Below are 16,507 nucleotides of genomic sequence, written 5' to 3'. Positions count from 1 at the left end.
AAACTGCACACAATACTCCAGGTGTGGTCTCTGTACAGCTGCAGTAAGACATCCTTGCTCCTGTACTCAAGTCCTCTCGCAATGAAGGCCAACGTACCATTTACCTTCTTAACTGCCTGCTGCAGCTCTATGATAGCTTTCAGTGTTTGGTGTACAAGGACACCCAGGTCCCTTTGACATCAACTTTTCCTAATCTATCACCATTTAAATAGTACTCTGCCATTCTGCTTTTCCTACCGAAGTGGAAAACTTCACAATTATACTGCATCTGCCATGTATTTGCCCACTCTCTCAACCTGTCTAAATCACCTTGAATTCTCCTAACACCCTCCTCATTACACACATTCCAACCAAGTTTTGTGTCACCAGCACATTTGGACATATTATATTTGGTCCCCACATCCAAATCATTGATATATATTGTGAATAGCTGAGGCCCAACCACTGATCCCTGTGGGTTCCCCACAAGTGCCACTCCAAAAAAAGGCCCTTTTATTCCTACTTTCTATTTCCTGCCTGCTAACCAATTCATGCCACTATATTACCCCGTTTCCTATGTGCTTCAATTTTACATACTAACCTCTTATGTGGGATTTTATCAAAAGCTTTCTGAAAATCCAAATACACCGCATCCACTGGTTCCCCCTTATCTATTCTGCTAGTTACATCCTCAAAAAACTCCAGTAGGTTTGTCAAACACAATTTCACTTTCATAAATCCATGTTGACTTTGTCTAATCTTGTTGGTATTTTCTAAGTGTCCTGTTATCACATCCTTTTTAATAGACTCTAGCTTTTTCCATACTACTGATGTTAGGCTAACCGGTCTGTATTTTGCTGTTTTCTCCTTCTCCCCTTTTTTAAATAGTGGGGTTACATTTGCCACCCTCCGATCTGCTGGGACTATTCCAGAATCTACAGAATTTTGGAAGATGACAACCAATGCATCCACTATTTCCATGATCTCCTCCTTTAGTACCCTGCGATGTAGATTATCAGGCCCTGGGGATTTATTGGCTTTCAGTCCCATTAATTTCTCCAGCACTATTGTTTTAGTAATACTACTTTCCTTCAATTTCTCCTTCTCACTAGACCCTTGGTTCCTTAGTATTTCTGGGAAGATATTTGTGCCTTCCTCCATGAAGCCAGGACTAAAGTAGTTGTTTGATTGCTCTGTCATTTCCTTGTTCTCTATTATAAATTTTCCCATTTCAGACTGTAAAGGACCTACATTTGCCTTCACTAATCTTTTTCTTTTTATATACTTATAGACAGTAGACAGGGGACAGAGATGTATGGAGAGATTCGAATAGGATTCAACATGGAGTTAGCACCTAGTTTGGGTAATACTTTGTATATACATACATAGTTATGTATTACCAATAAACCCTACCATTCAACCTTACAAGCCTCTGAACCTCTTTGTGAGACCTACTGAATAAACCTGTACAACTTGGTGGCAGCTGATGAACAAACCCAGAACCAAAGAAGAACATAAGAACATAAGAACTAGGAGCAGGAGTAGGCAATTCAGCCCTTCGAGTCTGCCCTGCCATTCAATACGATCATGGCTGATCTAATTTTGGCCTCAACTCCAATTTCTCACCCTCTCCCCATAACCTTTCAACCCATTACTAATTAAAAATCTGTCTATCTCCTCCTTAAATTTATTCAGCGTCCCGGCATCCACTGCACTCTGAGGTAGTGAATTCTATAGATTCACGACCCTTTGAGAAAAGTAATTCCTCCTCATCTCTGATTTAAATCTACCACCCCTTAGCCTAAAACTATGGCCTCTCATTCTAGAATGCCCCACAAGGGGAAACACCTGTTCCATCTCTACTTTTCCTATCGCCTTTAGCATCTTATATAGCTCAATTACATCTCCTCTCATCCTTCTAAACTCTAGCGAGTATAGGCCTAAACTGCTCAATCTCTCCTCATAAGACAAGCCCCGCATGTCTGGAATCAATCTAGTGAACCTCCTCTGAACCGCCTCCAATGCAACTACATCCTTCCTCAAGTAAAGGGACCAAAGCTGTGCACAGTACTCCAGGTGCAATCTTACCAATGCCTTGTATAGTTGCAACAACACTTCCCTATTTTTATACTCTATTCCTTTAGCAATAAATGCCAAAATTCCATTTGCTTTCCTTATTACCTGCTGTACCTGCATACTAGCTTTCAGTGATTCATGCACAAGGACACCCAGATCCCTCTGCACTGAAGCATTCTGAAGTTTCTCTCCATTTAAATAATAAGGCACCTTTTTATTCTTCTGACCAAAATGGATAACCTCACACTTATCCACGTTAAACTCCATCTGCCAAATTTTGGCCTATTCACCTAACCTGCCCATATCCATTTATAAATTTCTTATTTCTTCATTGCAAATTACTTTCCCACCTATTTTAGAAGCTGGTGAAGGATCCTGGAGTCTGAAAAAAAATCCAAAGGAACAGGCTTCTGACCTGACTGAAGTGCATCTGAACCGGGGGCACAGCTGGAGATCACCTGGGTAGAGGCTCTACTGCAGACATGGAGGCTGAAGGGCAGAAGAAACATCCACCCTGTAGCTAAAGATCTCCACCAGAGCATGTGAAGGTCCATTGTGAATCCCCATCAACTGCAGAGTGAAAGGGCCTAGCAAGGGTGAGCAATAATTCAGTTCTAAAGCTTTAAAAGTTTTCAGGCTATTGATCAGTCGGAGCAGTCCACTTTGTTAATCACCGCAGTCAGTCTGGGTTCAGAGTCAGCACCATAATGCGTGACAGCCAAGCTCTGTGGAAAAAAAATGAATTTTTTAAAAATCAGCCATAGCTGGGAATTGCCTTTTGATCGCCCTAAAATACACTGAAAATGTTCTAAAGGGCCCAAATCTTTGATTAAAAAATTCACTGCAAGAAATCGATCCCATTGAGATCTGGTCCGCGAACACTGTGGGAGCCTGTCAAAACCCAAGAAACATGGTTACTGCACTACCATCTTTAAAAGCAAAACAACATTTAAAGTTGTAATATAAAAGCAAAATACTGTGGATGCTGGAAATCTAGGACAAAAACAAAAATACCTGGAAATACTCAGCAGATCTGACAGCACCTGCAGAAAGGAATACAGTTGACGTTTCGAGTCCGTATGACCCTTCATCAGAACTAAGACAAAGAGAAATGAGATGAAATATAAGCTGGTAGAGGGGGGTGGGTGGGACAGGTAGAGCTCAATAGGGGACCAGCGATAGGTGGAGGCCAAGAAGAGACTGCCAAAGATGTCATAGACAAATGGTCAAAGGGGTGTTGACGGTGGTAATATTATCTAAAGGATGTGCTAATGGGGACATTAAGGGTAGAAAGCAGGACGAGCAAGTGGGAGATGGCCCTAGTGGGGGTGGGGTGGGGGGAAGGGATCGAAATGGGCTAAAAGGTGGAGATGAAACAATAGATCGAAATAAATTTAAAAATAGGTTGTAGTCAACTGAGCTGAAAAGCAACCATGAATAATGGATCAATCCTACCAGATCAATTTCGGTTGATACAAGGGCCAGACCAGGCACAGAACTGGGGGCTTTCGTGAAAAAGATTTTCAAGAGACATGGTAGATTCAGAATTAGATAAGAATACAGAGGCTGAACAAGTGAATACACTACTGTACTCAATCGGTCAAATCATTGATGACATCATTGTGAGGCAAAGAATAAATGAATCTTCAGATAAGTTTGAAGATATTCTGAAATCCTTCGATACTTACTTTAATTTAAGAAGTAATAACATTTTAGAGCAAGCAAAGTTCAACAATTGTGTCCAACAGCCTGGAGCAACAGTTGACTTCTTCATAAAAAAATTATGCAGATTAGCTGAAGGCTGTAACTATGGCAATCTTAAGTCAGAGCGCATACAAGACTGAATAGTAGTCGGAGTGGCAGATGATGCCCTTCGGACATTCTAGAGGCAAAGAAGATCTGACTCTCGAGAAGGCCATCCAAATAGGCAGGCAGTGTGAAATTTGCCAACAACATTGGTCCATTTTACATGGCAAGGTTAAGCCATGGTATAGAGCAACACTAACTGTCCAGCTCATAAAGCAACAAAAGGGCCGGGAGACTCCAGGCCAAGGAAGACAGAAACAAGACCAAAAACAGACCACACAATGGTGGGAGACAATGTCAGTGCTGTGGAGCCAAAAGACCTCGCAGCGGATACCATTGTCCAGAAATTTCTGCAGTGTTTCAACTACAACTGGCTGGGACACTTTGGAAAGCTGTGCAAGTCTGAGACATCAATACATGCGGAGGATCCCAAAACAGTCCACGGGATTGATGTACCACACCAGGAAGAAGTCCAAACATGCTTCTTGGGTGAATCAAGTTCCTTGATTCTCCTTCTAGAACGCTAACATCTCTGTAAATGGTCACCTCACCAATTTTAAATTAGACACAGAAGCCAGTGTTACCGTCCTCTCAGATAAGGAGCCATATCTGGTGAAGAAGGGTCAAAATCCTGAAACTCTTCCTGAACAGCAGTGTGGGTGTACCTTAACCACAAGGACTGCAGCAGTTCAAGAAGGCAGCTCACCACCACCTTCCCAAGGGCAATTAGGGACAGGCAATAAATGCTGGCCTAGCCAGTGATGCCCACATCCCATAAATGCAAAAAAATACCTGATGCCACCCACAACACAGCTGTATGGACCAGGCAGCATTAAGCTCCCAGTTAAAGGAACATTGCAAGTGACACTGTTATAAGAACATAAGAAATAGAAGCAGGAGTAGGCCATTCAACACCTCAAGCCTGCCATGCCATTCTGTAAGATTATAGCTGATCTGCCCCAAGCCTCAACTCTTCTTTCATGCCAGCTCCTCATAGCCCTCACTCCCCAATATTTCAAAAATCTACCTACCTCCTCTTTAAATACTTTCAGTGATCTCGCCTCCACAACTCTCTGTGGTAGAGAATTCCAGGCATTCACTACTCTCTGAGAGATGAAATTCCTTCACATCTCAGTTTTAAATGAGTGTCCCCTTATTCTGTAACCATGTCCCCTAGTTCGAGATTCCCCCACTAGTGGAAACATCTTCTCAACATCTACCCTGTCAAGCCCCCTCAGAATCTTGTACGTTTCAATAAGATCACCCCTCATTCTTCTAAAGTCCAATGAATAAAGGCCTAACCTGTTTAGCCGTTCTTGATAAGTCAACCCCTTCATCCCAGGAATCAATCTAGCGAATCTCTTTTGAACTGCCTTCAATGCCAGTATATCCTTTCTTAAATACAGGGACCAGAACTGTACACAGTATTCCAGCTGCGGCCTCACCAACACCCTGTACAGTTGTAACAAGACTTCCCTATTTTTAAACTCCAATCTCCTAGCAGTACAGGCCAAAATTCCATTTGCCTTTATAATTACTAGCTGCACCTGCATGCTAACATTTTGTGTTTCATGCACAAGAACTCCCAGATCCCTCTGTGCTGCACCTTTTGTGGTCTCTCTCCATTTAAATAACATCCTGCCTTTTGATTCTTCCTACCAAAGTGCATGTCCTCACACTTTCCTACATTAATCTCAATCTGCCAAGTTTTTGCCCGCTCACTCAGATTTCTTATGTTTTCATCACAACATGCCCTCGCTCCTATATTTGTATCGTCCGCAAATTTGGATACGTTACACTCTGCCCCCTCCTCCAAGCCATTAATATAGATAGTAAATAATTGAGGCCCTAGGACTGATCCTTGTGGCACTCCACTGGTTATGCCTTTCCAACCTGAAAAAGACCCATTAATCCTGACTCTCTGTCTTGTGTGTGTTAACCAATCCTCAGTCCATGCTAATACCTTACCCCCAATACCTTGCGCTCCTATGTTGTGTAATAACCTTTTATGCAGCACCTTATCAAATGCCTTCTGGAAATTCAAATACACTACGTCTACCGGTCCCCCTTTGTCAACTCTGCTTGTTATATTTTCAAAGAACTCTAGCAAATTTGTCAAACATGATTTCCCTTTCACAAAACCATGTTGACTCTGTTTGATTGAGCTAAGCTTTTCTAAATGTCCTATCATTTCTTCCTTAATAATGGACTGTAGCATTTTCCCAACAACAGATGTTAGGCTGACTGGCCTATAGTTTCCTGCTTTTTGTCTCTTTCCTTTCTTGAACAGGGATGTCACATTAATGGTTTTCCAATCCGCTGGGACCCTCTTTTTTAATCAGGATAAATTTTTGCTGAGCTTTATGAAATATCTGCTTAAATGTCTGCCACTGCTCATCCATTTACCTTCCCCTTAGTTTATTTTCCCAGCCTGCTTTAAACAACTCTTTCTTCATTCCCCCTAGAGGATCCTTAACTACAAGATTTCTTATTAATCCTACCTCATTACATACTACTAGTTTTAAAAGAGCCTGTTCCTGGATGGGTTCTGCAAGGTATTGCTCTAAGAAACAACTTCTGATGCACTCTACACATTTGCCTTCCATGTTACTTCTGCCAATTTGATTTGTCCAGTCAAAATCACCTATGACAATTGTAGTGCCCTTCTTACCTGCCTCCATAATTTCCTGATTTATAGTTTGTCCTACAGTGAGCCAACTCTTCGAGGGCCTATAGACGACTCCCACCCATGACTTCTTTCCTTTCTATTCCTTATTTCTACCCAAACGGATTCCACATCACAATCTATTGCATCTATATCACTACTCACCATTGCACCGATACCTTCCTTTATTAACAAAACACCTCTTTCCTTTTTTCCTGTTTTTCCGGAACATCGAATACCTTTGAATATCGAGTTCCCAGTCTTGGTCACCCTGCAACCATGTCTCTGTAATAGCTATGAAGTCATATTCATTTATTTCTATTTGTGCCGTCAACCCCATCTATCTTGTTACAAATGCTGCATGCATTCAGATAAAGAGCCTTAAGCTTTAACTTTTTGTCATTATTACTCATTCTGGTTTTAATTTCTGCTGCACTCTTCTGCTTATATTTTCTGTCCCTTCCCGTCACACTTTGATTATCACTACACTGCACCTCTGCTCTTTCATTTCTTTTTAATTTTTTTAAACTTCTCTTCAATTGGACCTCCCGCCCCCCACCACCCCACCCCCCCCCCCCCTCCACCCCACCCCCCCACTAATTAGTTTAAAGTCCTATCTACAACCCTAGTTATAACACGGCAGATGTTGTGTGCCAGGCAGAACAAATCCACAAGGACTATCGCAACAGTTTTGCAATTTGTATTTATTACAAGAAGATGTCTGCACTGAATTCAGAAGTAATGAGTCCACCAAAACCTTTAGAGATTTTAAAAATTAAATTAAAATATTTATTAACAAAACAAAAGATTTCAGGCACATACATAAGACTAAATTACTTACTAGTATAACAAATCCTAAAATTCCTAATTGACCTAAGGTCAATTACATACTCCCTTTAAGACAACAGTCCAAAATAGATATTAGTTTAAAAACAGAACCAGCAAGTTAATACAATACCCACTTAACAGGAGAATTCCGAACAGCTTTTCCCCAACTTCAGTTTCATTACACAGCAGACTTATGCACAATTGGCTGGAGGCTTCTTGAAGGCTGTTTCACACACTCCTGTTGGATCTTATATGACCTTCTCCACATATTCTTTCATTCTCCTTTATATATTTCTCTCTCTTTAATATGTAAATTATATTGTTCCATATGTCTTTGAAACTGTATTTTCCTCATAATATAAAAACTTTCATGTTGCCAATATTGTCAGTAACCTTTGGGAAAAATAAACACACTCCTTAACCTTGCTTAGCTGGCTAGTTGTAAACAGACTAACACCCCTTTGACATCTAACAATCCCTTCATTTATCTAAAAATGCAAATTCCCTTCACACCTTACATGCTAAGCCAGCATCCATGTTTACTCATTAGCATGTCAAGCACATTTTTGCACCAAGCTTCTTTTGATGTTTTCAAGCTTGCAGTCTACTTGACTCCAAATGTAATTAAATCACACAGACCGAACCACTGATACTGACCCCCATAAACCTACTTCACAATAAACCAGAAAAATATTATGAAAATGATTATACTTTTGTCACAGCACTCCAGTAAAAACCCAAATGAATACGGGACACATTATTTGTACTCCACAACAAAGAATTTTCCCTCTTGAGCAGGAAAGCCTGTGTCAACCTCAATCTCCTTCAGAAGATTGATGAGGTTAACCATCAAGGGTCTGGTTACAATTTTCAGAAAGAGTTTCCAAAACTTTTCACTGGATTGGGACGACTGAAGACTGCATGCAATATTACATTAAAAGGGACGCTAAGCTCATGTGTTAGTTCACACCACAGAAAATACCGCACCCGCTTATGAAGCAAGTGCAGCAATAAGTGGATGAGATGATCGAAATAGTTCTGGGATGGTCCCAGTTCCAAAGCCAAATGGGTTCACTCGTACCTATGTTGACCTGACATAACCAAACAAGGCAATAGTGGGAGAAGTCTACCCGATGCCCTCGGTAGATGACAACCTGACCTAGCTCTCCAAACACACAGTGTTTTTGAAGCTTGATGCTAACAGCAGCTTCTGGCAACTTCCACTAGATGAGAAGTCCAAATTGTTGACTATGTTTATCACCCCACTTGGCAGTTTCTTTTACAATTGCTTACCCTTCGGCATTACTTCAGCACTCAAGATTTTTCAATGCACAGTGTTGACCATTACAAGGCCTGGAGGGTGTCATCTGCCACTTGGATGATGTTTCAGTCCATGCTACTACCATCGAGGAACATGACAGGAGGCTCATGGCTGTCTTAGGATGCTTGCAGGAAGCAGGGATGACACTGAATGAAAAATGCGAGTTCTCTAAAATCTCTATTCAGTTCTTAGGACATATTGTGAGCAACGAAAGCATCATGGCAGACAAACACAAAACGAAGGCAATCAGTGAAGTCCCAACACCATCATCTAATCCAGACCTCTAAAGACTCCTGGGCATGGTGAACCATTTGGCAACATTTCTGCCTAAACTGGCACATGTCACAGAGCCCTTGTAGCACCTTCTCAAAAAGTGCCAGGCATGGTGCTGGATTGCATACCAAGAGCAAGCATTCAGTCACATGAAGTACATGCTGCTTTCACCCAATATCCTGGCTCACTACGGCCCATCCCTGCCCACTACAACAGCAGCGGATGCCTCCTCCACAGGCCTAGAGGCAGGTTTATACCAGGAGCAATTGGATGGATGTTGCCGACCAGTATATTATGCATCTAAAGGACTGTCAGACACAGAGATTGGTATGCTGTTATTGAAAAAGAACCTCTTGCAGTCACATGGGCTTGCAAGAAGTTCTCTGACTACATTATTGGCCTGAAAGTCACCATCAAAATGGATCATAAACCACTGGTCTCACTTTTAGGGAAGAACGAACTTGCAAAGATGCCCCCAGAATTCAGAGATTCCGCTCTCATCTCATGCGATTCATATAAGATACGGTGTATGTTCAAGAGAAACATCAAATGACTGCAGACCCACTATCCAGAGACACAGTCAACCTTCCTGAGACACATGACATCAACCTGGTCCATGAGCTCGAATTGCATTCCCAATTGGTGAGAAAACAACTGCCAGCTACTTCAGGAAAGCTTCAGCAATATGCCAAGAGTAGTTGTGAGATGAGGAGTGTGTCTGCATCTGTCATTACTGTCAACAAGAGTGGCACAGCAGAGGCCAGGTGGCAACATCATGAATATTTGTTTTGAAAAGCAGAAACACTTCACCATGGTAGATGATCTGCTAGTATATAACGAGCGGTTTGTCATTCCAGTTTCCCTTCAGCTAGAAATTCTCCAATGCATCCACCAACCTGGGCGTTACAAAGTGCAGAGCAGAGGCCCAGCCTGCTGTGAGTGTGGTGGCCGGGAATATCAAGGGCAATTGAAGAAATGATCTCAAGCTGCCAGGTGTACACACTGCACAAACCTGTCCAGAAGAGCCCCTTATCCCCTTACAGTTCCCTACCAGGCCATGGGAATGATAAGGAATGGGTTTATTCGTGTTTAATGCCAAGTCCTTCCTCATCATGGTTGGCTACTTCTCCTGATGGATTGAAGTGAGGCAGTTACACACGATGACCACAGAGGCAGTTGTCAGGTCCTTGAACAAAGTGTTTGCCATGACATCGATGACCAGGTGGTGTCTGATGATGACTCGCAATTCGCAAATGAATGCCTCATTGAGTGTGCCATCAATTACAGTTTTCAACACCCTACCAGTTCCCCAAGGTATCCACAATCTAATGGTGAAGCAGAAAGAGACATCTGCACCATTAAAACCCTTTGAGAAAAAAATGAAGACTTCCCAATGGTATGTTTAACATATAGATCCACCCTGCTGCAAAGTCGTCAGAGCTCCTGATTGGCAGAAAACTTCACACTCATTCCCAATGCTACCAAAGAAATTAATCCAAGGGTTCACAGTAAAAATGTTGGGTAAAGACTTGGGGGTTGCTGTAGTATAAGGGTATTCGGCATAGCCAGGGTTAATGTGGGACTAAAGAATGGTACCACCCACAGTATGATGTAGAGAGACACACGACAGTAGACAAGAGACAGAGTTGTATGGAGACAGTCAAGGAGAAGTCAACATGAAGTTAGCTCCTAGTTTTGGCTATACTTTGTATGTATGTATATAGTTATGTGTTACCAATAAACACTACTGTTCAACCTTACAAGCCTCTGATCCTCTTTATGATTCATACTGAACAAACCCTTACAACATTTGTGTTGTCTATTCTTTAGTTGCTATCTGCTACTTCCCAATGCCCTGTCCCTTCAGCCTTAGCCAAGGATGCACATGGGTTAAAAAGAAAAGAAAGGCCAGCATTTATAAAGTGCTTTTCATGAGCACTGTACGTCCCAAAGCACTTTACAGACAATGAAATGCTTTTGAAGTGTAGTCACTGTTGTAATGTAGGAAATTTGGCAGCCAAATTGTGCATATCAAGCTCCCACAAATAGCAATCTGATAAGGACACAATAATCTGTTTATCGTAATGTTGATTGAAAGATAAATATAGACCAGGATGCTGAGAATAACTCCCCTGTTCTTCCTTGAATAAATCCCATGTGATCTTTTACATCCAGCTGAGAAGACAGGCATTGTCTTGGTTTAAAGCTTTATCCAAAAAAAAAACACCTCCAGCATTCAGCATATCCTCAGCATTGCATTGTAGAGCAGAATCTTGTTGAGGTGTTGGGGATCTTGCCTGCTGACTGGACAGCTGGTCAGAGAACCCCCACGCTAGCTCTTTTCAGGAAGGCCTGCTGAGTTACATGCCAATCAGGCAGTGGCAAGGCCAGTGGCAGGCCTTCCCCAGGAATCAAGACCCCTGGAGTGGAAGTCTCGCCTAACAAGAGCTGCTGGCCAATCAGAGGCTGGAGCCCTTGTGTTCGGCAGCACCCTGGGAAGGCCGTGACTGCTGCTGGAACATCAGGCACCAGAGCCCCAGGTTCGTGGAGCAACCCACACCACAGCTAAGTAATGTGGGGGTGGGGGTTCATGGGGTGGTGTGGGGGGTGGAAGAGGAGTGAGGGGGGGTGCATCAGCAGCAGGGGCAGGGGCTTGGCACTCAGTGACCCCCCCCCAACATTCCCGATGCTGAGGGACTCAATCAGGCACTGAGTTACTTTGACCAAGGGACCCCCCTCCTCCTGGAAGTGACAAACTGGCCACACAGTTTTGCCAACTGCACATGCTGCATGGTGACAGGCCCAGCTGCAGCTGGATTAATACCAGTGCTGGCAGGATGAGGCCTTTAAGTGGTCTCAATTGCCAGCAGGGCGGGAAGGTTGGCCATGGGCCTTATTTCTGACGGAGGAAGGAAGGCAGTGGAGTTCTAGTATGCCACTGTGCTGCCAAAGTAAATGTCCTTTCCACCTCCAAATGAGAGCACAAGATTCCAGCCACAGTGTCAGCTTTCATTTTTGTGTTAAATCCTGGAATGGGGCTTGAACCTGGAATGCAGAGGCAAAACTGCTACCCACTGAGCCTCAGCTGAGATGTTTTCATTAGATCACATGATAATTATGGATGAAGAAGGCTATTCAGTCCCTGTTGATTCATCTATTCAAAGGGCAGAATTTTCAGGTCAGCAAGCGGGGGCGGGCCCCCCTCGCCAACGTGTAAAATGACGCACGGTGATGTCGGGCGTGCATCATTCAGATCTTCAGCTCAGCGGGCGCACACAGGAGTTGGCTGCACGCCCGCCGAACTGTCAGAGGCCTATTAAGGCCATTCAAATATCAATTAAAGCAATTAACAGAGCTGCCCATCCAACTTTAAGGTTGGCGGGCAGGCGAAGAGCCCAGGCGGCCTTTGCATTTTTCATGGAACCTCATCCACAGGCAGATGAGGTTTCATGAAGTGTTTTGTAAGTTGAATAAAAGTTTCTATTAAGGTCCATTGACATGTCCCAGCTCATGTGACACTGTCAACATGAGGGGAAATGCCTTAAAAATTATTGTTTCATTATTAAAATTTTTGAAAATCAAACTAATCTCCCTGAGGCAGCTCTGTGCCTCAGGGGGATTTCTGCGCTCTTTCGTGCACATGCGCGAAAGAGCACAGGCCCCAACTCAGCCTCCTCCCCCCTCCCGCACAGGTAGCACTCACCAATTCTCCCCAAAGAGATCATAATATCACTGTATTGTAGCATTCAATTGTTTGTTAAATGATTCCAGGGCTTGTGCCATGATTAATATATTTGGAAATCTATCCCACTTATTGATCACTGCCTGTCTGAAGAAAGATCTCCTGATATCTATCTTCAAGTTATCCTTCTCCACTTTGAACCAGCATCCTTTTACTCCAATTCTGCGATTGAATTTATAGTAATATTCTAGGATAATCTTTTCTATATTCCTAATACTATAAAAATCTTATGCACCTCTGCAAGTTTACCCTTCAAACTTGCTAGACTGAATTGTCTAAATTTCTAGTCTTTGCACCCACACATCCCTTATTTTTTAGTTTTGAAATGGAGATAGGGGCCTAAGACTGGCACATGAAGGTAATGTTATATATTCATGACTTAAGTTGATCTTTCAAGCAAGAGTCGTGCCAGTTCTTAACCACTTAGAGCTGGGATTAAACCTATAGCTGCTAGTTCTAGGCCTTGAAAAGAATTGACTGTACCTATGGAATATCACATATGCTCATTAAGGTTATTAAGGTTAATGACCTTAATAAAATATAACAACCAACCAAAATTTGGTATTTCTGTCCCTTTCTAGTAGCTCTATTGCTCCTTTTAAGAGGAGTAGAAATATTCAGAGGAGCACTAAATATGACTGAATAATCCATTAGTGCTTCTTTCCAATATTACATTCTTCGTCATTTGCATCTATGTTTTCACCAAGATTAGCAAAGAGGAAAATAAACTCAGTTCTTTTGAAATAGCTGATTCTAGCCCATCTCTTGGCAATGATAATAATCAGATTTTATTTTATTACCAGTGGGGGCTGTCCCTCATAATTTAATGTATTCTATGCTGAGATGAAAACATTAAAAATACCAGAATGCATCTTGAAGAATCAGTAAATAAAACCAGCCAGCAGACATTAAGACTACTGCCATGACTCACAGGAAGAAATTTGACATTTGGTAGCAATTATATCCCACTTTATAGTAAATAACAACTTTTGCACTAAATGAAATTCAAAGAAAAGTCATAGTTCAGAGTTATTTTAAAATACAGTACTTAAAAGTTAAAAAAAAAGTAGAGCAGAAACAAAAAGCATTACTACTCAGTGTTTTGAGTCAATTGCAAAACTGTATCCTGGTGGATTGCAATGGCGCAGCAGAATTGTATGACATGGGGACCCTCTGGGTATTAAACTTTGGGGCAGGACTAAGTGGGATTGGAATTTAAATGATGATCGTATGAACAGGCAGTTTATTCACAAGAGCTGTTCATCTCTCCTCGAAATAACCTGCAGCATAACACTATCACAATACAGCTAAATCATGCAAGTACATGAATGGACTAAATTTACTCCAGCGATCAAACTTCAGCTTTGATGCAAAACTTTCCGTGAAGCCTACTTTTGCTTTGTTGCTGTAGGCTGCTATGAGAGCAAATTTGCAGTGAAGTTCAAAGTGGTCAAACCATGCATTTTGCTGAAGGGCTTCGTAAATAAAGGGTTGGGGGAAGGGTAGGGGAGCATTGTTCAATTACGACCCGGACTCTTCTGCGGCCTACTCTTGCATTTGAAGCAGCTCAGGCTTGAACCTTTTGCACATTTTTGGGTTGGGAGGGGAATTCCTGAGTCCTCCTTCTGTTTCAATTCCTTACAAGTCAGGTCAGGGAAAGGAGTGCACTCTTCCTGGTGGTCCAGAAGGAGTCTGTTGCTAACAGCACCAGCGACATAAACAGTTGAATTCAAATCACAGGCGTCAATAATAAAATTGCATCAAAACTTGAAATCTTATAGAACCTGGAACTTTGTAGACTTGAAAAGCCAGCTGTTGGATCTTTGACAGTCACACACCTGTTGTTAGCTGCAACCTTCTTAACCAAGGAGACAATTAGCCCTAACGCAAGGGCCATAAGTCATGCTCCAGTTGAAGAAGAAATATATTGTACATATTATTCATTCTCCAGTGTTTCTTCAGATGTTTCCTTCAAGTCGGTAGAATACCCATGGAAACTCATCCCATTACAGGCTATGCATAGTATTTGCTAGTTAGAATGGGTTTTATTGAGCCTGGATAAAATATACAATGTAATAAAGTCTATTTTCGAAGCTAAAAAGTACACAGGACAATACCATACAATAAAAGGACAATACAATTTTTACTATAATCAACTCCCTGAGATTACTGTAAAGTGCAATTGTATAAACAAAGTACTGAAGTGTTTTAGTAGTAATGGACACACCCGTATCTTTTTCCCAAATCTTTGAAAGAGCACTAAGTCAGCCACTTTCAATAATATCCCTTCACTCAAGAGCTAAGATAATTCAAGTTTCACTTTCTCACATATGTCAATAGCACCATCAGAAAGCAGGAATCTGACTGGCTGGCACAAATTAGAACTATTTTGCTGAACTTGCTGGTTGGATCATTTCTAATGTCTTTTTGACATTGAAGTGGCTGAATTGTCAATCACAGACGTTTGCTTAACATAAATAAAGACTACTCCAGCACCTAAGGCATATCATCTCCTCATAATCTATGAAGCTATGTTGACAGATGGCACTATCTAAATGTGACTGTACAACATGATCATTCCACATGTATATATTTTCTGACCACTGCTCCAGCGAATCTACTACATATTCTGCTCATTACTGCTCCATTGACTTCAAATGAAAAACAGGCGCTTTCTATGATGGATGGCTAATCTATGATGGCTGTTTCACTTCCAGTCAACAAGTTGAAAATCTTACCTCAGTGTTTACTGTTAGATGTCTGTGCCTTTGTGAAAAGCTTCAGCCTTGAGTTCATAGTATTCCCAGAACCATCACGCTCACCCGAGGAGACTCTACTGGTTGCACGATATGGTTCCAGCATGCATTTATACCTAGAACTGACAGAGTTTTAAATGATTGAAAGCAAGACTATCATTTAGTGATTTGTTGTTTGTAAGCTCCACCTTTCCTGTATATTAAAGGAAATTACTGCATATGAAACCCTCCATGAGGCTATTTTAGAAGCAGATAAGGTACTCTGAATGTCTTTTGTACAAAAAAAGTATATTTTAATAGCACAATTGTACATGTTATATATTCATTGGACTATTTTCTTGAACCACTGCAATTCTTGTGGTGAAGTTACCCCCCAACAGGGAATAGACACAGCTTTGAACCAGTGATAAAGAAGGAACTTTCCAACTTTCTAAGTCCTCAAAGACTTAGAAAGGAATTTGGAAGTGGCAGTGTTCCCATGCACCTGCTGCCTTTATTCATTTAGGTTGCATCTCTTCGGGAGGCACTCACAAAGAAACCTTGGCGAGTTGCTGCAGTGCAACTTGCACTAGACTAGTAGTGGGGTCATGGAAAGTGAGTTTGGAAGAACAGAGAGTTATTTGAGAGCAGTGGATATCTGAGTTGTATCAGACAGCAGGGATATGGGCAGTATGGGCATGGTTTCAGAGACTGGGGGAATACCTGAGGGCAAGGGGTATAGGAAACCATGGCATGGTTTCAGAGAGTGGGCTTGGAGAACCAGAGGTATCAGAGAGGGAATGTGCTCATGTTGGATTCTCCCTACCAACTGGCTGTATCTGTTGGTTTAAAGTAATTGGTTTGTCAATCTTCCTGTAATTATTCCTGATTTGCACATTGCGCCAGTGATGGATGGAAGTTAAGTGGATGGTGCTGAGCTTCTTGAGTATTGCTGGGGTTGCACTCATCCATACAAGTGGGGAGTATTCCATCACATTCCTGACTTGTGCCTTGTAGATGGTAGACAGGCTTTGGGGAATCAGGAGCTGAGTTACTCGCTGCAGAATTCCCAGCCTCTGACC

Source organism: Cetorhinus maximus, chromosome 3 (genome assembly GCF_964194155.1).
Source record: "Cetorhinus maximus chromosome 3, sCetMax3.hap1.1, whole genome shotgun sequence".
Taxonomy (NCBI): Eukaryota; Metazoa; Chordata; class Chondrichthyes; order Lamniformes; family Cetorhinidae; genus Cetorhinus; species Cetorhinus maximus.
This window is presented reverse-complemented; position numbering follows the sequence as displayed.